Raw genomic sequence first — 7155 nt, forward strand, 5'->3', positions numbered from 1 at the left:
GTTCAACATATCCCTGTGAATAAAAAATGAACAAAGTCCTTCAAAATAGAGAAAGCTTTCATTTTAAGATGACGAAAAATAAGAGCATTACTGCTGCAAAGTTGATTAGCCTGATGAAAGGTAATAGTCTAAATAATCATCAAAAGTTGAAGTGTGCTTTGGTTTGGTTCGTGCACGCGATGCTGCTGGCAAAGGACCCTTCAAAGAAGGTGGATTCGGACCACATCAAGATGACGGCTGATTTAGAATTCTCGGGGGGCTATCCGTGGGGAAAAAAGTACTTTGGGTTGACCTTAAGCTATCTGAAAAAGAAGATTGATTTGACCAAGCAGAAAGAAGCTTTTGTCAAGAGGAATAATGTATTGTATCCGTTATTTGGCTTTTCCTGAGCGTTTCTGGTGCTTATAATCTACCATCTTATTGATTTATTGTAGACTCCTACATATTTATGCAATAATACATAGACCCAGTAGATTTACGTTGTTCTCTATAATTTATTGACTGCACAGATGATCGATTGAGTAAATAATATATTTACAGTAACTATCATGATTTATAGAGATCAATGATAAAACTCATAGACATAATTCTCTAGTAATTATAGATTACACCCACGATTGATTTAAGAAACCATACATCTATTTATTCAGTTTCCTATATCCCTATTACACCTTTCCAGAAAGCCAATAGCAACAACAAACCATACAATGATTTTTTTAGGCCATTCTCTTTTACCTCGGCCAAAATCAACCTTTGCTATAGTTGATCCTTCTCCATTTTGACTTCTTTTAGTGATCCTTTCAAGTAATCTCTTTGCTCTTCGACTTCTTTTAACAATGTTATGAGTAGATCTCTATTTTCTTCAGATTTTTAAAGCCTTTATAGTATACGAAACTGGGAGCTAAATCTTAGGCAAAAGAGGATCAAAAATAACAAAATAAAAAAGCTTTCATCTAACATATTTCCAACCATGAAAGCTCCTCATTACAATGAACTCAAAATAAAAAAAAATAACAAAAATTAAAATCTAAACTAAGGGGATGGTGGGGGAGGGTGATCATCTCTTCGGCCTCCATGTTGAGCCTCTCCACAATCTCCCGTAAAAAATGGGCGATACGCCGAAGTTCGCGGTGAAAGTGCTTCCTGTCCTGTCCTAGACCATAGAAGAGACGGTTTAGGTCATTACGGAGGAGGAGAAGGTCGTGGTTATGCTGGACTCTCCTTCTTGGTCTCAATGGAATGCCAAACATCTTGTCCAATTAATCGATTTTATATGTTGATGAAGATGAATTTTGGGTATAGTAGATGGGTGGTTATATAGACCAAAATAAAAGCCTTTGGTCTTCCCGTCCAGTGGTAGGTAGACACGTGAATCAGTGGAATTTGAAGAGGTAGCATATACCAATCAACGCGAGGTGTGAATGGACGTGCAACAACTTTTTTTATGTGTAATAAATGCTCAACTGTTCATCTATCCCTTTGAAGAATTAGGGTTCTTTAATAGACTTGATATGGGATCGATAATAAACTATGTGGTATATAAATAATACTAGTAATAGACCTGACACACAATATATGGAATACCTTAAAAGTTCGATAATAGACACGGAGTAAAATCGATAAGACTGGCATTTATCCGACCACTGAAGGGTTGTCAAAATGCATACACTGCCATGACTTACAAAAACACAAATCCATATAAGTCTAACTATGATTTTTTGTTGTTATAAGTGGTTCTCTTATGCCCGGGTCTCTTGCACAGTGAACACTTGTTCCTTCTCTTCGAATTGAAAGTCTCGCCCACGCCCTTAATGCATTTTCTTCTTTCTTTTGAGCTTGGTGACGACGAGAGGTGGAATAATGTTCACGTCTAGCAATTCTTGTGGCACGCGCCATTCAGACTCCAAAGGGACAACATTAATTAATTTCGAATACACAAGAAGGTACTTTTCCACTTTATACACGGGCGAAGAGTAATCATAGACTCTCAAACCTTAATCATCACCGTGCTTTAATCGTAAAGCGGACATCGCGTGAGCGTATGGTATTTTGACCAGCTCAAACTTACTGCTAGAACACGACCTTTCCAGTAGGTCAACTTTGGCCATACAATCACTGTTGAACACTGTAAATTGCCTTTCGTCCCCGCTTATATTCTTCACATAGAAGGAGTGAACCTCGCTCATATTTTTCCCTTAAGATCTTTTTGGCGACGAGCAAAAATTTGTTTATCATTATATTTGAGGACATAGACACGTCTCTCCCTGAATATATCACCAAACCTCTTAGCAATCAAATTGAATATAGATGCCACGGGGTACTCCCTTTCAGCAATCAACATAGAGTTCATCGGCTCGGCAATATTTAAGGTCATCACGTCAAACTTGTTGCCGGAAAAATATATCCTGCTTTATTTCTCAAAATCGAGCTCATGCTCGAGAAGAAAGGCTACCTAGGGATAGCAGCTCTTGAATTTCTCAAAATGGTCGCTAAACTCCTCAGGAGAATATGCCTTTGTCGCATTGTAGAATGGATAGAGGTGTTCTCCTCATTGGTGATTTACCCCGATATTTTCACCAAGGTGCCTCATGCAGTATCCATGATTAACATGGTTGTAAGCTCTCACGATGCTCTTGTACCTATTAGAGATAAAATACAAATCTAGTTCATCGACCAAAATGGAATTCAGCTTCTTAAAGAAGAACGTCCAAGACACACCGTTCTCCTTATCAACGCCGCAAAAGGCAATGGGATAAATATGGTTCTCGATATCCTATGCAACTGCGCTTAGCAGCACGCCCTCGTACTTGTCGTATAAATGAGTGTTGTCTACCGCAATAACCTTTCTCATGTGGGCGAATCCCCTAATGCAATGGTCCAACGCTAAAATATAGTACATAAACCTACAATCAACCTTGTTTACCATGATAGAATAGGTAGTTCCAACCTTAAGAGTGTCGATCATGTACAAAAAAATCGGCAGACAGGAATACTCGTGCTCTGCTATCCCTCGAACCATTTTATTGGCAATCACACTCTCCAACCAACATTTGCAATAGGTTAGTCTACTGCTAAAGTTCTTGAAAATGATCCTCCAAATCTCACTAGTATCCAGACCTTTTCCTTCGCGATACATGTTCACACGGAACGATGCAATGACTTTAGATGTAATTTTCCTATGGATGCACGTGGCGTATTCAATGCCACAAGTGTGATCGTCGATGTATTTATAGATTACAAATCTGTCCGTGCATTCATACTTCTTCGCCCGCAATATCCACGCGCAACTAGGACTAACACGTTTCACTTTGAGGAATTTGCTACACCTCTTCAAAGTAGCATAATCAAAAGAATTTCTCATAGCTACTACGTCCAGCAACAATTTCAGCTCCGTTTTGTTGCTAAATATTTGATTTAGCAGAAAATTAGTTTCGTCGAAGAAGTTGTGGTTGGTTTGTGATCCCAATCCGCACTCTTCTCCCGCTTCTTTAGAGAAAATTGGATCTTTCAATTCCATTGAATGATCTTTCAAATTCATTGATGAGCATCCAAACTCTCATCTTCAAATGAATCACGTTCGTCAATTGTCGGATGTGGTAACAGAATTGTCGGAGACCCCGAGATGACATTTATCCTCAATAATGGGCTAGAGCCATCGGTATCAATATCTAACATGTATAACAACACATATCGATCATTCTTTATGAACGTAGGATGTATTTTACCCCACCCATTCATTACATAGCTAATCACAACGTTCTTTGGCTCGCAATCTAATTCTCCGCTATTAATTACTCTTCGAACCATGTCGTCGTACGAACCATTGCGACGCAACAGGATGGACATTGTCTCCTTGTGAGATGATTTTCACTTCCAATAGTTGAGATTCTTCTCCCACACACCCATATAATTACCGCCTACGATAATTACCTCAGCTACTGCTATAATAGACCACACTAATCGATAATAGATTAAGGTATCGGTCTATAGCTGGTCGATGACTAGTATGAAAACGTCTGTACAAAGACGTGAATGGACTGATTTTGGATATAATTGATGCCCTCCTAGCTCTAGGATGAACAAATGTATGTGTAGGACTTCTAAACTACTGAAATACATCTAATGACGAGGTATTGAGCGGATTTAGAAAGCTTTTCAAGCTAGTAAAAATGGTGAAAAAATATTTTTTGTATTTTTTTCAAAAAGGATGGAGCAACAATGGAGACAATGATCAAGAATGGAGATTTTCAGTTGTGATGAGCAACATTCATCGAAAAAGTGACTGAAAAAGTTGTCGGAATTGAAAATTATTGGTGGAAAAGGGAGCTCCTATTGGTGGCTTCTTGGACAATTTTTTTAAAAATAAAATAGAGAAATATGAAAAATAGTGGAAATATAAAAACTGGTGGAAAATATTAAATATTAAATGGATAAGGTGGGGGACTAAAGTGTAAAGTTTAAAACTTGTGTGCCAGGTTTGTATGTAAGAAGTGATGATGTCATAATAGTGTTTAAACACCTAATTTTTCAAGACTTGTGTCTAACAACCTAAATAAGTTTTCAAAGTGTCTATTTTGCAAACTCTCCCCTATATCGATAATCTATATCTATCTATAATCTATAATCTATATCTATATCTATAATCTATATCTATATCTATATTTATTATCGATAATCTATATCTATAATCTATAATCTATATCTATAATATATTAAAAGTGTGAAGGACCTTAAAAATGTTGTTTGAACTTTTTGTCCTTCATTAAAAATCTTTGTTTTAGACAAAATTGTCTTTCCCTATTTTTTCTAATATTTAACAGTTGAAAATTAATTAAATATATTTATGGTAAAATCTTTCCTTGTTAGAAGTCATTATAACTAATGACAACTAATACCTTTTTTATTAATTTAAGAATTCTAAATCAACTAAATTTGATTTTAAGAATATTTGAAAAATCTAAAAATAAATATAAAAGAGTTAGAATAAGAAAAATTTAAGAAATATCAATTTTTTAAAAGTTTAAGTACGTCATAAGAATGTAATCAATGATTTTTGTAAAGATTTGACTTTGAAAATAAGAAAAGATTTTAAATATAGAAAAAAATAACTGTACCACAATTATGATTCAAATTGTTGAATATCTATTAGTCTCTAGCAGGAAGAAAAAGAGGTACTGTAAGACAAACGTAAAAGTGATATTCATCAACCACTTGAAATTTCTGGTGGTAAAATATATATGTAATTACACTAAAATATATATTTATATTTATATCATTATAGTAAAGTAAGAAGGATTTTTGAAAAATGATTTAAACTTTTTGTACTTTATTAAAAATATCTGGAATAGATAAAATTATTTAATTTAAATAATCAAATGTTACACGTGAGAAGCACGTGCAGTTAAACTAGTATTAAAAAAATGATTAAAGTCATACAAGTAAAGAAATTAAAGCAGGTGAAATCTTACAAGAATGGAGATACAGTAATTATTTTGTATTACCTTATGTAAGGGTGGGGATAAGATTTTCAACAAGGATATATACAATATAACTTTTTGGCAATTGAAATTTGAATGAATCGTACTTTATCATTCGCGGTTGATTATTTGACATTTAAGATATATTGACCGGCTTAATTTAATGTCGAGCAATACGTTGTCTATCCCATCCCTTTAGATTTGATAGATTAATTTAAATTTGAGCGATGCATTGCATATTCAAGGGCAAACAATCTTATCATATGCTTTTATTTTTATTTTCAGAGTTCGTTTCTTGAGAATAAATATAACATATATAAATAATAGATCAAAACACAGTAAATATAAGAATTCTAGTTAAAAGTTCATAAATTAAAAATATTATTTCGATTTTGTATCTACATATATATAATGTTAAAGTAATAAAATTTTAAAATTAATTTTAAAAGACACTACAAAATAAATTATCAGGATCCTTAGTTATTATTAGGATTCACATTCTTTGAATTTCAAAAAATATATTAAATTTATATTTGGAAAATCAAGCTTTCAATTCTCACCATCAATACATATATGAAGCTAGGCATTAAAAAGGTGACGTGACACCGCTATTTGACCAAAAAAATTATTTTATTTTTCTCTTCTTTTTTTTTTTTTGGATAATTCCTTCAAATTTAATTTACTTATTATTAATATTTTACAAAAATAAACATGTCAATTACCGTTTTCTCAAGTCATTTACATTTCTCAGCAATTATATTAAAATCACGAGAATTGTATTATTTTGCATGGATAAGAAACTGCCGTAATTGATATGTGAAAAGGTGGTAGCATTAATTTCTAATTAATTTAAAAATTAAAAAATAATTAAAATTGTAAAACTTCATCAATTAACTAATAATGAAATTTAAGGGATACAAAAATATATTCTTGCACTAATGTTTTATCATAAAGAATTTGAAGGGGTACGCCACATGATCACAATATACATCAACTAAATTGTAAGTATATCTTTTAATATTGAGTTGTAACTACCAATAATTATAGTGTGAAATATGAAAAGGATAGTAAATTACTAATCGTAATAATAAAGGAATCAATTTTTATATTAATTACTTAGAAAATAGAAAAAGCCAAAAACAGAGGGAAAAATAAATTAGGCATTGTATTAAAATGTAAAAATAAATAATAAATATCTGAAATAAAAGAGATGTTTTTTTATATAACTATAAAGAGGTTATATAATTACATAAATATAAATTTACGGCCTTATATGTTATTTGCCTTCTTTTTATCTTTTCAAAACAAAAAATTGTGAAAAATATTTTAATTTTTTTTATTTTTTTTTCACTCAAATATATTATTTTATTGTCAATTTTTTTAATTTAATGCTTGAACAAAGAGGGTGTTGGATTTTTTTTTTTAAATAGCCAATAAACTAAGTGCTAAAGTTATAAGTTGGACATATTCTTTTTTTTTTTTTTTACTTTGAGCTTATTTTTACACTTTTCTGATCTAAAAGTAAATGTCTAAAAATAATATTTTTTCTTCAAACACAGAAAAATAAAAACAAAAAAGGAGCTTAAAAGCTAAAAAAATGTATAATAAATTAAATCAAAAACTCTCGAAGTTCTTGAAGTTATTAAATTTTCATTCTTCAAAATGCTTCTAACGATAG

This window comes from Capsicum annuum, chromosome 12 (genome assembly GCF_002878395.1).
Source record: "Capsicum annuum cultivar UCD-10X-F1 chromosome 12, UCD10Xv1.1, whole genome shotgun sequence".
Classification (NCBI taxonomy): Eukaryota; Viridiplantae; Streptophyta; class Magnoliopsida; order Solanales; family Solanaceae; genus Capsicum; species Capsicum annuum.